Below are 17,584 nucleotides of genomic sequence, written 5' to 3'. Positions count from 1 at the left end.
TATTGGGGGGTGGGGTGGCAGCCCCAAGAAAATCTGCTCCCCCGGCAATGGTAGCCTCCCCCTGGCAAGGGTAGTCTCCTCCAGGCACCGGTGAATCCCCCGAGTAAGGGATAGCCTCCCGCTGTGAAGGGTTATATCTTTTTAATTACGGAGAAAAGGAATTTTAATATTCACACCGCAGTGGTGCTGGACCAGGTAAACAACACCCCCTCTCCTCCCCCCCGCTGGTTTTGATGCCCTGGCAGGCTGTGTCAAATATGTCAGGGGACTAATTCGGGTCACTGGACTGATCCATAAAACATTTTTTGTGAGTGGTTACCTTATGAGACTAAGATATGTGATTTTTCCCTGCCAGAGATGATATGGGAGTGAAGAATTTTGGCTGATTAGGTGAGGACCAGGTTGATGATTTGTCATTTTTACCTATGGTTTTTATGAATAGCTTTTTTAATAATTTGGATGTGGACAATTTTAATCCTAATTTTAAGTATTTAGGTACTTTGGATGATCTGTATTTTTATGAGATGGGACATTTTAGTGCTAATTTTACTACTGCTTTTAATAATATGGATACCTCACAAAATAGCAGCTTGTGGAAGGACGGAATTTTTTATTTAAAATATCCCGTTGAATGTTATAATTGTCCGATATGCCCACAGACTTTAGCAACCTTTGGTAAGTAGGCTAAACATATCAAAGGTTCCATAAGAGTAAGGCCATGAGAGTTGTATGCAAAAAATGTGGTTAAACACTCTCAGTTCCATAATATAGCTTGCCACTACCCCAAGTGTGTGCCCAACGAGGTGGCCACCCAGATACGGGTTATGTCTGTTTGCTCTGCGGGTCGGCTTTCCACACCAAGACAGGACGGAGCCAACATACTAGACACAGGCACCCTGCAGTTAGAAATGAGCGAAGGAAGGTAAGGTGGTTAGGAAGGTTGTTAGTGAGTCTATTCACTCTCGAATATGAACTGAACAAGAAGCTGAACTTCTTACCTGATTAGAGATTAAATATGCAGGTAAGAGAAACATAAATAAGTGTATAGAGTGAATTAGGGACTAAAACTAATAAACAAATTTCAGATAAAAGACATAAGTTGGCTAAGAAGAGGGTTAATAAGGATATTGTTGATTTAAGTAATGAAGGAGTTTGTGATGTGTGTATTGGAGGTTCCGCCCCCTCGGGAAAAAATTCTTTTAAGAGAGCATCCATCGGTAAATAATGTGGTTACATTGCGTAGGCAAGGTAGACAAAAGAGAAAGGCTGAGCAGATTTTAAGTAGTCTGGAGGAAATCAAAAAGTTATTGAGAGAAGCTCATATGGCTTCTGTTGGTATGGGGATGGTAGAGGAATTGTGTAAATCATTGATAGAGGCTGATTTAAGTAGTGGTGCTGAGGAACAGAGATGAATAGAAATAGGGTAAGGAATAATGGGAATGGAGACCAAAAGAAGCAGTTGATCTCTACAGAAGGTATGCTACTAAAAAGGCCTGATACAAAGTCTATCAACAGTTATTTGTTAAAGATAAGAAAAGATTGGCGTGGATATAAAAGCCAAATGTAGTACTCCCCTGATTGAGATCCTACAATATTATGTAGGTATGTTAGATAATATTGGACATGATAGTATGAGAGGCTGGCACCCCCAGCTGTTGAAAATGCAGATAATGATTAATTACTGAATCGATCTCTATGGAGGAAGTTAGGGAGGCGTTGCAAGTTATTTGTAAAACTAGTGCCCCAGGCCCTGACAGAGTAACTATTAACAATTTATGGGAAATCTTTAATTTGGACTCAAATTCTCACACATTTTTAATATTTGGTTTTTAAATATGCAGATCCCTGACTATTTTAAAGAAAATAGAACAATTTTAATCCCCAAGGTACAGGATGAGGAAGAATTAGCTAAACTGTCTTCTTGGAGACCATTGACTATTAGATCTGTTTGGATTAGACTGAATACAAAAAGTTTAGCCAAGAGGTTGACAACTGCAGTTGTCATATGTAACAGCCAAAAGGGATTTATTTCAACCCCAGGGCATGAAAAGAATATTTCTATTTTAGATCATTTAATAAAGAGCAAAACCGAATGGGGACAAGTTAGCTTTGGCCAAATCAACAACAAAAAAGCTATCTTACTCCATAAAGGACCTTAATGCCTTCTTGCACTTTGTCAGAATGAAGGGTGGCTAATACACCCATCAGCCTCAAGATCAAAGACACTTACTGGCAGCAGAGGTGATTCAAGACAATTGTCCACCCTAAGCAAAACTTCAGCACCTCCCTCAGGGGATGCTAACACCCCCATCCCTGAAACTTGTGCAGCCTGGCCAGAGGCTGATGCAGGACACCCGGGCCTGGGGCTGCAGAGGCTACTGCAGACCCCCCGGGACAGGAATCAGCTAACATCTGGGCACTGGCAGGAGGCAGCTCCCAGCCAGTAGGGACCTGTTTAATGGGCAGCGCAGACTTCCCACCCTGCACAAAGCTACGCGGGCTGGGGGTACAGATCACCCCTTGTATAGGGAGCAGTAGGCTCCCTCCTGGACAGAGTGAGGATCACTGGATCTCAGCACCTACAGCCCCAGCCTGCCACAGCCCCAGCCCCAGCTTAGCCCCACACTCCCAGGCCTCCACACCATCCCAAATCCACCTGCCTGACCCCCATAATCCCACCCCACACCTGGCCCCTTGCACTCCACACCCCCAGGCCATGCCAGCCTGCATTGCCTATGCCGTCCCCCACACTCCACCCCTGCTCTGCAACTCCTACCCAGCCTCCGCACCCTCAGCCCACACCTTTCCGGAGGAGCTCCTATCCTGCACTGTAGTAGCACCTCCAGAACCCAGCCACAGTGAGGTTGAAGTGGCAGAGGCAGCCATGGCAGGGGCTGCGTGCTGCCTGGGTGGCAGGGCCCACATGCTGACAGGGAACAGGGTGGGTCATTGTATTTGTGGCTAAAGTCCCAGGAGCACTCATGGTGCTGCCAGGAGCAGCCCTAAGCCACTCAGTGCCTGAGCCATGATCTTACTGCAGCGGGGGCAGGGAGTGGTTGAGGAGGGGTCAGGAGTGCTTCCCCAGCAGCCCAGCTGAGGGCTGCTTCCTGCTCCTTGGAGTGCCTGTTGTGGGATACCCCCTCCCCAAGGCAGCCCCACCAGCCTCCTCCTCATAAATCGGCAGTGCTAGGCTGTGGCCTAGTTTGCTTATAGCTAGAGCAGCTCCTGACTGGCAGCTATCAATACCCTTCGGCATAACAATACTTAATTGGGAGACACTGTGAACATTGTGGACATATAACTATATTTCTAACCTTTATAGGTCTCTTTATTAGTCAGCAAATAAAAAGAGATTCACCTTAGGAAAATGCAAGTTAATACAGGTGGGGAATAATAATTTGAAAACAGATATTCAGTGGGTGGGTCAAACCTGGAAAGCAGCCTTTCAGCAGTGAATGGGAGGGACAAAGAAGGAAATAAGACAATAGTGCATAGTGTAGTATGGCAGCAAAAAATAAAAAATGTCAATATGCTTTTATGCTGCATACAAGAAGACATCGTGTTCTGGAGTAACACGTTATAATCTCTCTGTGTATGACTCAGTTGAGACAACACCTGAAATATTTCTTATTACTTCAATGTCAGGAAATTTGAACAATAGCCGGGTGCTGAACAGATTAATATGTGAAGAACGATTAAAATAACTGTCTACTACATAGCTTAGCTCAGTGATTAAACAGGGATGTATTAACCGTTCTACAAGTATATGAAAGGTGTAAACATCAGGCATGGAGAACAATAATTAGGATAATGTAAGGAGGTCACCAAGGATAATGGATTCAAATAAAGAAAAGGGATTTTACGGTATCAGGAAAAGTGCTTTGGGAGCGATTGTGGCTCTATATCTATTGCACTCCTTAGAGAAGGCACAACGTGCCTCAGGTGTCACGTGACCAGGATTCATCACCGAATTTGGTGCGCTGGTTGAATCATTAGCTTCCCTGGCTTGGGTCAGGTACTGATAGGGAGTAAATGTAAACACTGATCCATGCCCCCCACTCTCCATTGCAATTATAAGCAGTTACACAAGTAGGCCCACTGTCTTCAGTGGTACTGTTTTTGTGGGTAAATGGTTATCCATGTAATGGCTGAGTGATCTAGTCCTGAAATATTATAGTGACTAACAGTGCAACTTATTAGACCGCTGAGTAGCCTCCCTTATGAATTAGTGGAAGACCCATCACTAGGGATATTTAAAAATAAATCAGAAAATGTACTGAAAATAAGAATACTAAATTTCATAATCCTGAAGTAATAAATTCCATTCAAGAAAAGTTAGATAACTAAATCCCTATTTCGGCACCTAAATAAGTAAGAGATCTGCAATTTCAAAACTACCACTGAAGACAATGGATTTATATGTCTAATTTTAGGAACACAAGTTTTAAACTTTTGGCCTTAGTGCTGTTTATTTAGGGGGGTAGTCCTCCCTTTGGCCAACTGGCATTTATGTGCTTATTTCAGCTAGTATATAAAATATTAGAGAACGCAAGCATTATAATAAAGGGCCTGTGAAACTCACCTTAAAATTGTAATGCCTCTATAAGGTAGACAGAGTATACAATTCATAGATATATTTACTATTTGAAAGAAACCCAGATACATAGCTCAGAGTTTACATACCTACTTTGAAAAATATGCAAGAACCAGCAGGGAAATTACTGAAGATACATCTTAAGCCTATTTCCATTCACATTGTGTCTTTTCATAGCACCCTCTTAACTATGCTACAGGAGGCTGCACTGTTACCTCAGATTCCAACACAGCCCATGTTCACCTTCTCCTTGTGTCTGCAAGAGAAAGGCAAAGTTAATCAACAAGAAAATTTGTATTCACCCACCAATCACAGGTAATATGAGCACAGTTTTTTAATTCTGAAGCTATGTAAAAACACAAAGTAGGGGCAGTTATAGCAATTTAACAAGCAACAGTGATTCTCACCTTCTGAGCATTTCAGGTCATGTACTGTCCCTTTTTTCAGATTATAAAAAAATCACAACAGTTTGACCATGTAGTAGTTGAGAAAAACTTCATCTTCTTTCCTCACTTAGGCTGCTACAGCTGAAAACGCTGCCACAACCCTAACAAACACCATTCTGGCACTAATTAGACAATGCACAACTAGATTCTGTTTAATAAGAAATTTTTTTCATGCAAATTTTTCTCATGCACTCTGAGAGCCACAAGGTGGGGAAGGTCAGGGCTCATAACTTTTATTAGCCCAACTTCTGCAGGTGGGAAGGACACGCTTTGGAAGATCACAGCACTCTTCTCTGGGGCCGGAGACACAACCACAGTCTGTCAAGGCAGTGCCACGGCCTAAGCTTTGAGGGAGCTAACCACTGGAACCCCACCCTGCGCGCGCCGCTTCCTCGTCTCTGATTCCTCGCGCTGCTACGACGCGCGCTCCAGCAGCAGGGGCGTGGCCTCGGCTGCACTATGAGGTAATCGGCCCTCAAACTCCCCCGCACAAAACTCCGCCCTTGCGCGCTCTGCCCAATGGGCGGGTAGGGGAGGAGTCGGCCTCGCTCTGGTTTAGGCAGCTGCTATATAATAGTTTCTGGGGGATGTTCTTTCCTTTTTGCCTGCGGAGCGTTAGAGCTGGTGCCTCAAGTGGCGGGTGAGTGTGGGGTGTTCTGTGCCCCCGGAGCGGGAAGGGAAGAGGCTGGGCTGGTCCGGTCCCTGTTTTCGGGACGCTTCGTCTTAGGCTTGTCCAGGAGCTCTTGCTGCGTTCCCCCCGCGGCGGGCGGAGCGGTCAGCGCGGGCCGGCTGCACCTGCCGAGGCCGGGTTGTGTGACTCACGGCGGCAGCTGGATGAAGGCTGCGGAGACTACAAGTCCCAAAATGCACCGCTCCTCTTGAGCCGCCGCGTGCCCGTGGCGCAGTGCATGCTGGGGTTGGTGGTGCGCAGGGCGGGCTCAGTCGCTCGCAGCGAGGCTGCGTGATTGGGCGCGGCGGGGCTGATCGCCTGAAACGTGGCTTGGGCGGTGCGTCCCGGCTGCTGCCTCGAGCCTTGTGGCGCTGCGTGCGGGGCGGTGCTGCGCTCTGCCGCTTGGCGCGGCCCAAACGCGGTGTCACGCGCCGCAAAGGGAGCGCGAAATAGCCTTGGCCCGGACAGCGGTCTGCTCCCGAGCAGTACCAGACAGTTCGCCCCTCTTCCTCCTGTTCAGGGCTGGAGCTGTTCTCCGCGACATCCAGCAATTCGTGCTGGAAGCAAAACAGGCGTTTTTATGTTCATCATCTCTGGTCCTGTGAAACTGCTCCGCTTTATGATGCGTGGAGTTCACACTTGCCCAGGCATCTGTATCAATCCTGCCACTTTCCTACAAGTGTAATATGATACTAGTAGCTGTGTGTGCGTTGAATAAATTTGCTTTAATTATGTACGTGTGTTGCTGTAGTGCTATTAAGTTGAAAACTACCACTGAAGAGTAAGAGTATCTCTGAATGAAACTGGTAAAAATCATTAAGGAAATTACAAAATATAGCAGAGAATGTCATTTAATATTGACAGTTACAGTTAATCAATTTAAATGGGCTATTTCATGGATCCTCAGTGGCTATAAATGACTGCTATACACTGATAGCTTGAATTCCTAATCCTTATGGTTGTTGAGGTATTTCATGTTGAAATCCCCTTTTAGTGTAATCGTACAGTCATGACACCCACCCAGTATAATTTAGTGGATGATGTTTGAGTTACTATACCTAAAACCAGAGCAGTACACAAACTGAAGTCAGCTGGGAATCTTAGTTTGCAATATTATAAATTAATCTTTAACTTTAGGGATTTGAGACTAGTCAAGATGTGTTACGCATATTGGAGCTTGTCAAACTTTATGCTTTTTTTCCCCCAACTCTGATATCTTCTCACTCCCTTGAATTGGCCTAGTTCTCTTATATGTGGAACTGGCATATTAGCTGTGACAGCATCAGTGCACACGTAATTCTAGCTGTACTGGGACTCTACATACCTAAGGTGTTTGACAGGATAAAAGGCTGCTAATTTACAGTTCTGAACCACTGCTCCTCAGTTTCCCTTCCCTTGCAAGCAAAGAGTACTGTGAATGAAGGAATCTCTTCAGGAGACTTCAGATAAGGGAGGGAGCAGAGAGCAGGTGGATGTTACTCCTGCTCCCTACTTCTGGAAAAATACCTGAGCAGTGGTTTTTCTGGAGGAGAGGGTGGCAAAGGAGCAGCAAGCACAGAGCTTCAGAGCTGAGACTCTCTCCGCTCCTGAAGGACAGTGTGGGGTGCTACAGCAGCAGCCTTGGGAAAGGAAGGGCTCCAACAAGCAATAATTGGGAGGTGGTTGCATTGATTTGGGAGAGTAGGATGAGCAGTGTTACAAGTGTGTGGGGGCTGCTTTGATTGAATATTGAGGCAGCTGGGGTGTGAACACCAAAATGTGGAACCATTAGTGTGTAAGACTGCTGAATTAAGATTATTCAACTGCAACAGGACACCCTCCAACAATTAATCTGTGAGATTGCTGGGTTTGAGATACATAGCTGAAACATAATTAAGTAGATTCTGTACTTGTGGATTATGGTGTGACACACCAAAATACAGTATGGGTGTTCCACATTTTGTTGTTTTTTTACACATTTGTGTGGCCTGTCAGTTGGGAGATGGGAATGTTGAAAGGTATGGAGAAGACTCAAACAGCCTCTCAGAATTTGCAGAGAGGGGGAACCAAAAACATTTTACATAATAAAACACATTTAAAAGTTGATCTGTCCCTTTAAGCAGAGTCACCTAATTTAAATAACTCATTAGCCATTTTGTTAAACCCACTACTATTGGGTGTAACTCTTAAGATTATGATATCTGGCAGATTTTTTTTCATGTTTTGTTCTTTGACAAGGTTTTTTGTATAATCAGTTGCCATGTTTGTGCAGGTCTTTTACACAGCAACAGAACACTTTTTGTAAATCTGCAAAAATTAGCTTGGGGAATAAAGACTAGTTATTAGCTGAAAGTACTTTTTAACATTTCTTTTAACTGTCTGGATTTTTCAAGTAGATAGTGCATATAACTAGTGCTGTCACAATTTTGTTTGTTCTAGGAACTATGGAGATAAACTTTATGGTGATATCCTGGAAGTTGTGCAGAATAATTAAGGTATGACTCTGAGAATGTTTCGAATTTGGGCTGGAAAGGGCACAGTATTCTTGGGTTTGAAGATTGAACACTCCAAAGTGCTTCAGTTTCATAGACCGCTCTTCACGTCTTCATCTATTTGAAAGTAATTCCCTCTTACAGTATGTGCCAGGGCATCAGTTACTTTGTCACAGTATTACTGGGTAGAGCCGAAAGAAAAGATAGTTACAGTAAATTACTGGACTCATTCCACATAATTTTCTATTTGTCAGCTCTCCAGCATCTTACTGCTTCTGCTTACCTGCTCTCAGTAGAGGAAAGCACTTTGGTGCTATTACCAACACCATACCCTATATTCTGGACTCTGGAGCATCTGTTTATCCTGGCACTATGTTGTGTTTTGGTTTTAGACCTGTTCTACACCTAAAATTTAGGTCAACCTAGCTACATTGCTCAGGGCTGGGAAAAATTTCACACCCTGTGCAATGTACTTAGGTTGACAGAAGAATTCTTGCATTGACCTATTTACTGCCTTTCGAGGGGATGGACTTATTACAGCAATGGAAAAACTCCATCTGTCACTATAGTAAATATCTACACTAAGGTGTGGCTGCAGTTGCAGTAGTGTTAGACATACCTTTAGGGTTAGTATGTGAATTGGCCATATGAACTAAGCCAGGTAGTTCTGTCCTCTGCAGTAATTAGGGCCTGGATCCTGCAAGTATCTGAGCATGAATAGCTTTACATATGTGGCTAGTCCTATTGAGTGAGTTATTTTATGCATAAGAGTTTGCAGGATTGGGGCCTAAGTGTGTATCTGATATGTCTTGGCTTTTCAGAAGTCCCCTGTCATTGCATAGGTAGACAATAATTCAGGTTAACATAATACACAATGTTAATTTTGAGTGTCCATAGACTAGATGTAAACTTTCTCTGACAAATCAGCTGAAGCTTTGTTGTGACTGGCTTAGATTATAAATTCTTTGGGGCAGGGAATGTTTTACTCTTGAAAACCATTTTTAAGATGCAATATGATGTGGTGTATTACCACAAAGACGGCAAAAGTATTCCCATATTATAAAACTTGAATTTGCCATTGATTTTTCTACATCAGAATCTGACCCTTTTCTGTTTAATTTTAACTGCAGCCCTTCATGAAAACATCAACAGTTCTAGAAGACTATATGATGTACAATTGTGGATGTTCCTGAATGTTTAAGAAGTATGTTTGTGAATCCTCAAGTGGAGGAATAAATATGAAGATGGGGATAAATGGGATTGGCAAAAATCTAGACTTTAATGTATTGGTTTAGTTTAATTAATCCATATTTAACTAAATAGTTGAGGTAAAATTGTTACTTTCAGTCCTGTGAGGTATCACATGGTCTATCTTGATATTGTGAACAGTTGAGAGATTCATGGGAGTAGATGTGGTGGTGTACTTTATTTGGATTGTTTAAGACCAATACTGTGGGAGATTGTAAACCATGTCCATTTGTGGAGTGGCCCCACTAGGCTTTACAACCATGTTAACTCATTATCCATTAACTTGAATTATCTAACTCAGGATGGAAGTTTAGTGCTCTCAGACTCTTAAGAGGGTGAGAACAAAAATGACCTCAAAGATTTTTTTAGTGAATTTAGTGAATTCAAATCTATCACAGAAAATGAACATATATTGTGGTGTGCAGTTTTAATAAAGATTATGCACACTTATATGCAAACTAGCTGTGGTTCTCAGGGTCTTGGCCAGTGGCCCTGAGTGGTGCAAAACTTGGACCACTTTTTTATAGAATTTTTATGCTGGTTAACAAGAGTATCTAGTATTTCCCCTTCCTGACAATGCTTGAGGGGAAAGTAACTTTGTTTTGTTAGGTCACTTTCAAAATGCTGTATTATGCAATATTTATTAGTAACACTTTAAATGGTTGGTTTATCCTTATTTCTAGTGTGACTTATTAGCAAGTATCCAGTGGAGAATGAATGAATAACTGACAGCGCAGTTGGGATATAAAACTACTTGCGACTCTAGTGCTGCTAAGACAGGTACAACTGAAAAATACTCTTCTGATGATATTTTGACACAATACAATATACTAATCTTCAAAGCACGAATACTTTTCAAATACTGGAAAGCATGGGACATAGCTAAGTTATGGTGTAAGCTGTCTCTTTGTCAATTGAACCTTTGAGTAGTCTTTCTTGTGAACTGCCTATACATTCTTGCCTCCCTTTCTATAAAAGAAGTGATTTTGATATTTCTAGCTTATTAAGCAGTTCCAATCTGTCTGTGTGTTGTGGGGTTTTTTGTTTTGTTTTAAATCAAGACAAGATGTCTAAGTGCTTTCCTTTGTCAGGGCAAAAATAGTGTACTGATACTTTTCTTGATTTTAAGTGGTTTTTTTGTGGGGTCCCCCCCCAACAGACTCTATTGTATCTATAAGTTGCAGTGCCTTGTATTGATAAAGGTATCTGGCCCAAATGGAAAAAGGGCACTGTTCAACTTCTTGAGAAATAATTTCATTCTAGGATAGCATCTAAACTGAGTTATAGTTCTCACATGTTCATTTTGGTATAGTGTTCCAGTATACCAAAAAGTGTCTAATTTTTAAAGTGGTCTATCAGTGATGAACCTATCCCGAACCTGACTTGCTGATGAGAAATTTTATACGGATCTGGCTTCTGAGATGAGACCACCATAAGAGTTAACCTGGTTACACCACTGGTCTATGCACTACTTAGACATTAATGTTTACTGTTACCACTAGGAAAGTATCTAATGTCAATTGATGTTGTTACTCAAACTGTCTTTTTTTGTGCTGTACTAGCTGTACATGCAGTCCTATGCAATAATCACACTTGGGGCTGTACTGCACTGATTGTGGTACATTGATGTCTGGAAACCTGTCCCAAAATTCCTGGCAAGGCTTGTTGGTATGCTGCATTCTGGACACTTTGCTCAGGATTCTTTTGGCAAATCAGAGAAATTCTAGTAGGAGGGGTCAAATCCCTTAATTCCCAGAACACTCCTGGTAGTGAAGAATAGAGACTAGGCTGAGATTTTCAAAAGAACTGAAGAGTTAATTGTCAGTTGTATTTGTTTATCAGAACTTCTCTGTTTAGTCAAGAGGTTTGAAGATTAGTTAAAATACAGTCCTGTGGAGTATGTGCGCATAGCATTGAACCAAATCAGGAGGAAAAGCCCTATGGCAAATAGCTTGCATATATAGAGGCCAAAAGCATGGGTAGATCCTTAGGGACAAGACCAAATTGACTGGGCTCTGTAGCACAACTACTGGGACCCTTGTGTTGGCATTTATACTTTGTCCCACTTCCAGGAGCACATCGGAGATTTCTAAAGCTAACATTGATAAATAAAACCCCAATATCAAATTTCTGACTTGGTGTAATCCATACTACATCTGTAACATTTTTCTTCCTTTCTGCTTTGGATGAGATGGCTTTTAATCTAAGGGAAAATGCAGTCCCAATGTAATTATCACAGTGGAAATGGGATGGAGTATGTGAGTGGTGGACATAAGGGTAGGATGTTAAGATGTGGCATGAGACACAATTTGGCCCAAGTGTTTACACATAAAGTAATTACATAATCCTAATTTCCTGTGCAGTCAACTCATGCATCTGGACAGGTAGCAGACTAGTGGGAAATGTGTCACATACTCAACACAGTTGCTCTAGGGACGCTAATAAATGAACATAATACCTTTGGTAGTATTCAGTTTCACCAAACTACTGTGCAATCTGTCTTGTTGCAGAGTTCTCTGAAGGCTGACTCAATATTAAAGGTATGTATTCTAATAAAGGTTGATGTTGATGAAGTATAAGTAATTCTGGTCTGATCAATGATACTATCCCGAACCTGATTCCTTGATGAAAAACTCATATACGGATCTGGCTTCTGAGATTAGACAACCATGATTCATATTGCTTTTTCTAAACACTAGAGCTGTGTGAAAGTAGTATTTCAAACAAGTAGATTTTGTTTACTTGGTAGACCATGTATTGACTGAAAATTTGCCTATTGTATCCACGTTTACTGTTTTCCACAAGGCATGATTATTGCCTTGTTTTCTTCTAAAACTGCACTTATTCCCCACTTCAGTCTGATTTCTGAACTTGTGGTGATGCATGGACTGTTGCATGATCAGTGGCTCATTATATGTACTTAAATGGTATTTGGTTTGTGTCCTTTCTTTTCTAATAGGATATAAGTGATTGATTGTTCATGGAAATATTTGATATTTCAATCTAGGATGAGGCCACTTCAGTTTGCATTTCTGTTGCAGTAATAAAGATTAAAATGCATTGAATACCTGGACAGTGCAATAAAAGTGGCTGGGATGTAGGCCTTTAATTTAGTAATGCCGGCTGTTTAAGCCTATTTGGGATTTTTATTGTTCATTGGCTGACAATTAACTTATTCTTTGGGAGTTCCCTGCAGTTCTAATCTCTGAAGGATAGGAAAACAGGAATTTTAGTACTCTAGTGTCATGATCACATTTGTTTACTTGTTTACCCAGCCTTACAAAGGTGCCAAATTATATGTGAGCAAGAAAAGTAGATCTTTTAGGATAATAAGAGATGTGTAATCATGGTGTTATATTTTCAGCTCCACAGAGTTTGCAGAATGCTTATACTGATGTAGTATGTAATTAATACTACATCATAAGACTTCAATAAGAAAGGATGAATAGATGTTAGATTTTCACATTGAATGACATTGGCACATTTCCTTGCCTAATCTAAGAATTAAAAATGAATGTTTGATTTACTAACTGAATCTTTTTTTGAACAGTGAAATAGTGGAAAATGTACAAGCAGATGCATTTAGTTATGCAGGTATGTAATTCAAGAAAATGCGCCCTCTGTTGAAAAGTGCCTTGTATTGGTAATTTTGGGTTTCTCACTTCGCAGATATCTATAGGCTTAACTTGGTCAGGTAGCTGATCTCAATTTGTCCTAAACTGAAAGGACATCCCTCCTCTGTCCAAGGCCCTTCATATGTCAGTAATCTTAATTAGCCTTTGAATGAATCAACACTGTTCTTTTCTAATCTGTAGAGGTCACTCTGAAATGTCAGTGTGCTTTACTTCTATGGGCTGAGCATATTGCTTGCACTGTTTTTGGTTGGTTTTTTAACTTGAAAATTTATGAACTAGAGAACTTATACACTTCTAAGTATTGCACTTTAAATGTGAATTGAATTGTAATTTATTGGGGTTTTATAATGATCCTATTCTGAACCTGATTTTGTTGCTGAAAAACTATGGATCTAGCTTCTGAAATAAGATCCAGAGATCATAGACAAATTTAAAATTTAGTATATTCCTATTGGATAAATCTACCAACTATTTAACCTTAAAAGCACACTTTCAGGTGGAATAGCTTCATTTGCTTGAGAATAAAATGTAAAATGTCTTGTAACATATCTTTTCTTTTGTGCATTCAGTTTCTCATGTAAAATAAGCTGTTTTATTTAGTTTCTTTTCCCTTTTTAGTGATGAGGTGGAATTTTTGTATCACCTGACAAGTGTGGATGGTATCACTGGAAGAAGTCCGACACCTGAAGATACTCACATACCAAGATTTTAACAACAAAAAAATTTACCAGGTTTATGCTTCTGAAATAGTTTGTGGAATTGTTTGGTAGTTAATATTTCTAAAATGTCACATGGTACAGAACCAGTTGGTTTCCACTTCTTTTAAAACTGTGAGCAATCATGTTTTGTGGAAATCTGAAGGTTTTGCCAAAAGTAAAGACCCAGCTCCCTCTAGTGAAACCAAAGCTAGAAACTGCATTTGGAATCAAAGAAGAGAAAATTCAGTTTTGCTAGAATCAGTCACATTTAACATCTTATGTTTTCAGACATGACTTCTCTCAGGAGATTATGGTGGCTGAAGGGAAATAGAACATACTTTAAAACTTTTTAAAAAGTGTAGCATAAAAATTAATTTTTTTCTGTTTTATCAGGAAAGGCTCCCCTGCTCAGTAAAGAAAATACTAAGGGCAACAAACAATAAGCTTCAGTAGCGGGGTGGAAAAAACTCCCAGTGGCTAGCTGGTCTCCTGTGAAGGAAATAAAGCACAATTTGCTATTACTGAGGAAAAAACTATCTCTAACAGTAATAAAATAATAAATAGTCAATGGAAAACCCAGGCACCCCATGTAAAAAGATGGAGAGCGTACTAATGCAGAAAATCATAGTAATGAGTCTTCCCCCTTTTGAGTACAATATCATTCAGGAAGTGAAAGAGGAAGATCAGGTTGTGGTATTAATCAGTGAAGGCACTGAGGAAGCAAAAATATCGGACATTTGTGAGAAAGCAAAATTCAAGACTCATGGGAGGAGTTGTGGTCACAAGAGAAAACAAGGCTTAAACCACAGCCTGAGTTCTGTTTATGCTGATAGGGAAAGAAGTTTTTTTTATGCACCACTGCCCAACCGCATGAAAAGACCAATGTCATTGGTGTGGAACTTTTTTCTCTTGATCAGAAAGATGCTATCAATGCACGTTTTTTGTGTGGAAAAGAGGTCAGTAGAGGGAAGAGGGACTTGTGGTTTCTTAAAGCAGGTGAAAAATAACCATGTGGGAGAAACATCTCTGCTGCATTCAGCCCTAATGCAGTAAGGAAAGAGGTGGAGGAGAGGGGTCAAACATCTGATAAATTGCAGGCCACAAAGGCTGCAGTGAGTGGCATAACATCCAGTATGCCCTTTAGTATCACCCTCAACCCTAGTGTTAGGTAGGAAAACAGAATGAAAGAGTGATACACAGCGAATGACAACCTACACTTAAACACACATTTCAGAGTATAAGAAAAACCATCCTATAATCCCCATGCTTAATACAGAACTGGCAAAAATGCTAGTTGGGGGGCTGCAGCCCTTTTCATTTGTCGAGGCAGAGGGCTTTCAGGCACTAATGGAATACGCCATTCCCAAGTGGCGCATACCTAGCAAAACCTACTTTTCAGCTAAGGCAATACCACAGTTGTACAAAATTCTCCAGATAACCGTGTCCAAGGCATTGAGGATGTCAGAGGTGAGGAACATCCATCTGACCACTGAAATGTGGACTAGTGGTCAGACCAGGGGTGGGCAAACTTTTTTTGGCCTGAGGGCCATATCAGGGTTGCACAACTGTAGGGAAGGCTGTGCCTCCCCAAACAGCGTGGCCCCCACCCCCTGTCCAAACCCCACTCCCTGTCACCTGACTGCCATGACAACTGCCCCCCAGGACCCCACCCCCATCCAACTCCCCCTGCTCCCCATCCCCTGACTGCTCCCCCATAACCTCTGCTCCATTCAACCGCTCCCTGTCCCCGACTGCCCCCGGAACCTCCCGCCCCCTTACCATACTGGAGCCACCCACGCCGCTGCCATGAGTGGTGGGCCAGAGCACTGGTGGCGCAGTGCGCTGAGGCTGCGGGGAAGGGGCTGGGCAGGATGGTTCTGTGGGCCATGGTTTGCCACCTCTGGGTCATGGACTGTGTGTGTATCAGCTCACTGAGTATCTCTTCCTTTTCAGTTATCTGTGGCAGCAGGTAGCCAGACCCTTTGGCCACAGACTACAGCCTGCAAAACTGTATTTTCGGTTTTGAAAAACCCTACAATCCGTTGTGTATTGGAGAAACTGCAGAATATTAATGCAGAATGGCTTTCCCCTTGCTCACTTTTAGCAGGGTTTATTACTTCCGATGATGGCACATACCACATTAGTCCCATTAAGGAAGGGGGGATACTTCCATGTGCCATGCTTTGTACGCATTTCTTGATGCAATAGTTCGTTCATTGCTGAACAAAGATGATGTGAAAAACATGCTGGCCATTGCACATAAAGTCTGCAGTCACTTCAGCCATTCCTTTACAGCTGCTTATACTTTACAAGAACTGCAAAGGCAAAATGGCCTTCCATTGCACCAACTACCAAACCATGGGCTAAACCAGTGGTTCTCAAACTTTTGGACTGGTAACCCCTTTCACATAGCGCACCCCCTTATATATAAAAAGTATTTTTAATTGATTTAACACATTGTAAATGCTGGAGGCAAAGCAGGGTTTGGGGTGGAGGCTGACAGCTCCCAACCCCCAGTTTGAGAACCGCTGGGCTAGACAAACAGAATTCCACTCTCTATGCTTGAGCAATTACTGGGGCAATACAAAGCTATTAGTGACTATGCAGTGCCACAGAGGTATGAAGGAAGCAATCTGTTTCTAACGCTTCCACAGTGGCGTTTTAAGAAAAGTCTGTGTAGTATGCGGAGACCTTTTGATGAAGCTTTCTGATGGGGTGCTAAAAAGATGCTAGTCTTAGCCAAGTCAATCTGCTCATTTGCCTCCTAGAGGGGGAAAAAAGTGCCACCTGCAAGAACAGTTTGTAGAAGTGGATGTTATCGCAGCAGTATATTGGCTAAATAGTATTTTAGCCATTCTGAAAGAAGGCTCGTATAATTTATATTAGGGGGTCTGAGGAGTACATTCTTGCTTTCTTTAGATCCATGATTTAAAGTACATTACCTGTCTTTCTCCCAGGGGGTGAGTCTAATACAGAATACTATCTCTTGGCTACAGTTGCTAAATGTATTTCCACTAGAACTGGTGAGAACAAGCTCCTCTAGCATCAGGTATCAAATAGAAGAAAGTTGGAGCAAAATTGAAAGATTTCAGTGTTCAGAAGGTGAGATCTTTTTGGGTACCTCATAGGCATCACACTCCACACATTCCAAAATGTCACTCTGGGATTTGCTCCTTGATGTAGATTTGATTAAAGTAGCAGAAAAGGGTACCATGCTAAAAGATCCTGCATCTCTGATTATGAAATGGTGGAGGCCTACCTCCAGGAGCAGTTATTTTACACAAAATGATGAGCCTTTGATCTCTTGGCTTGGTAAGAGAAGGATATGGCTAGCACTAAGCAAAGTAGCTATGGAATATCTTCGCTGCCTTCTGGTGTGATATTCATAAAAATGAACAAGCATTTTTGCCACTTGACTACACCTTGGAAGATGACTTGGGATATGGGATTAGTGAGGCGGGACTGGGAAGAAGTGCATGATGCCTCTAGTTTTTTGGGGAAAATTACTTCCTCTGAACAATATCTTTCTCAACTTTTTTAGTGTTTGATTTTAATGTGGTATTTTGTGTTCATTACTTTGTATGGCACAGATATAGGGTGACATTTGATATAAACAGAAGTAATTAAATGTAAATCATGGCAGAGTTTTTAATGCACAACAAGAAAAATCAGTTACATGATTTTATAAGATTGCTGTTTAACAAGATGTAAGACCTTTTAAACTTAAGTTGCTTTGTAAATGAAGCATTAAAACATTACATGCATCAAGCAAAACTTTATACTGACATCCTGTACAAATATTCATTGGATTTGAATGTTGAA

The 17,584-nt window shown here is 41.6% G+C and overlaps 2 long non-coding RNA genes and 3 other non-coding genes across 7 annotated transcripts in view; 4 read left to right on the top strand and 1 right to left on the bottom strand.

Moving 5' to 3' along the window:
- LOC141984737 (uncharacterized) overlaps positions 1 to 5,942 on the bottom strand; it is a 46,610-nt gene extending 40,668 nt beyond the window's left edge. For 2 of the 3 annotated variants that reach the window (XR_012638792.1, XR_012638793.1), the window contains exons 1-2: positions 5,002 to 5,942; positions 4,810 to 4,850 (exon numbers count right to left, since the gene is read on the bottom strand). This is a non-coding gene — a long non-coding RNA (uncharacterized LOC141984737). Of the gene's footprint in view, positions 1 to 4,683; positions 4,851 to 5,001 lie in introns of all 3 variants that reach the window. The other variant, XR_012638794.1, reaches the window with a different exon arrangement.
- Positions 5,622 to 15,493, top strand: LOC141984735 (uncharacterized). Its single transcript, XR_012638791.1, has 7 exons — positions 5,622 to 5,680; positions 8,129 to 8,184; positions 9,312 to 9,385; positions 10,113 to 10,209; positions 11,940 to 11,969; positions 12,980 to 13,023; positions 13,683 to 15,493. It is a non-coding gene; the product is annotated as an uncharacterized LOC141984735 (long non-coding RNA).
- Positions 10,783 to 10,852, top strand: LOC141985619 (small nucleolar RNA SNORD50). Its single transcript, XR_012638976.1, has one exon. It is a non-coding gene; the product is annotated as a small nucleolar RNA SNORD50 (small nucleolar RNA).
- Positions 12,022 to 12,089, top strand: LOC141985621 (small nucleolar RNA SNORD50). The gene has a single exon (XR_012638978.1). It is a non-coding gene; the product is annotated as a small nucleolar RNA SNORD50 (small nucleolar RNA).
- LOC141985622 (small nucleolar RNA SNORD50) lies at positions 13,404 to 13,470 on the top strand. The gene has a single exon (XR_012638979.1). It is a non-coding gene; the product is annotated as a small nucleolar RNA SNORD50 (small nucleolar RNA).
- Positions 15,494 to 17,584: the final 2,091 nt, after the last annotated feature.

This window comes from Natator depressus, chromosome 3 (genome assembly GCF_965152275.1).
Source record: "Natator depressus isolate rNatDep1 chromosome 3, rNatDep2.hap1, whole genome shotgun sequence".
Classification (NCBI taxonomy): domain Eukaryota; kingdom Metazoa; phylum Chordata; order Testudines; family Cheloniidae; genus Natator; species Natator depressus.
This window is presented reverse-complemented; position numbering and strand designations above follow the sequence as displayed.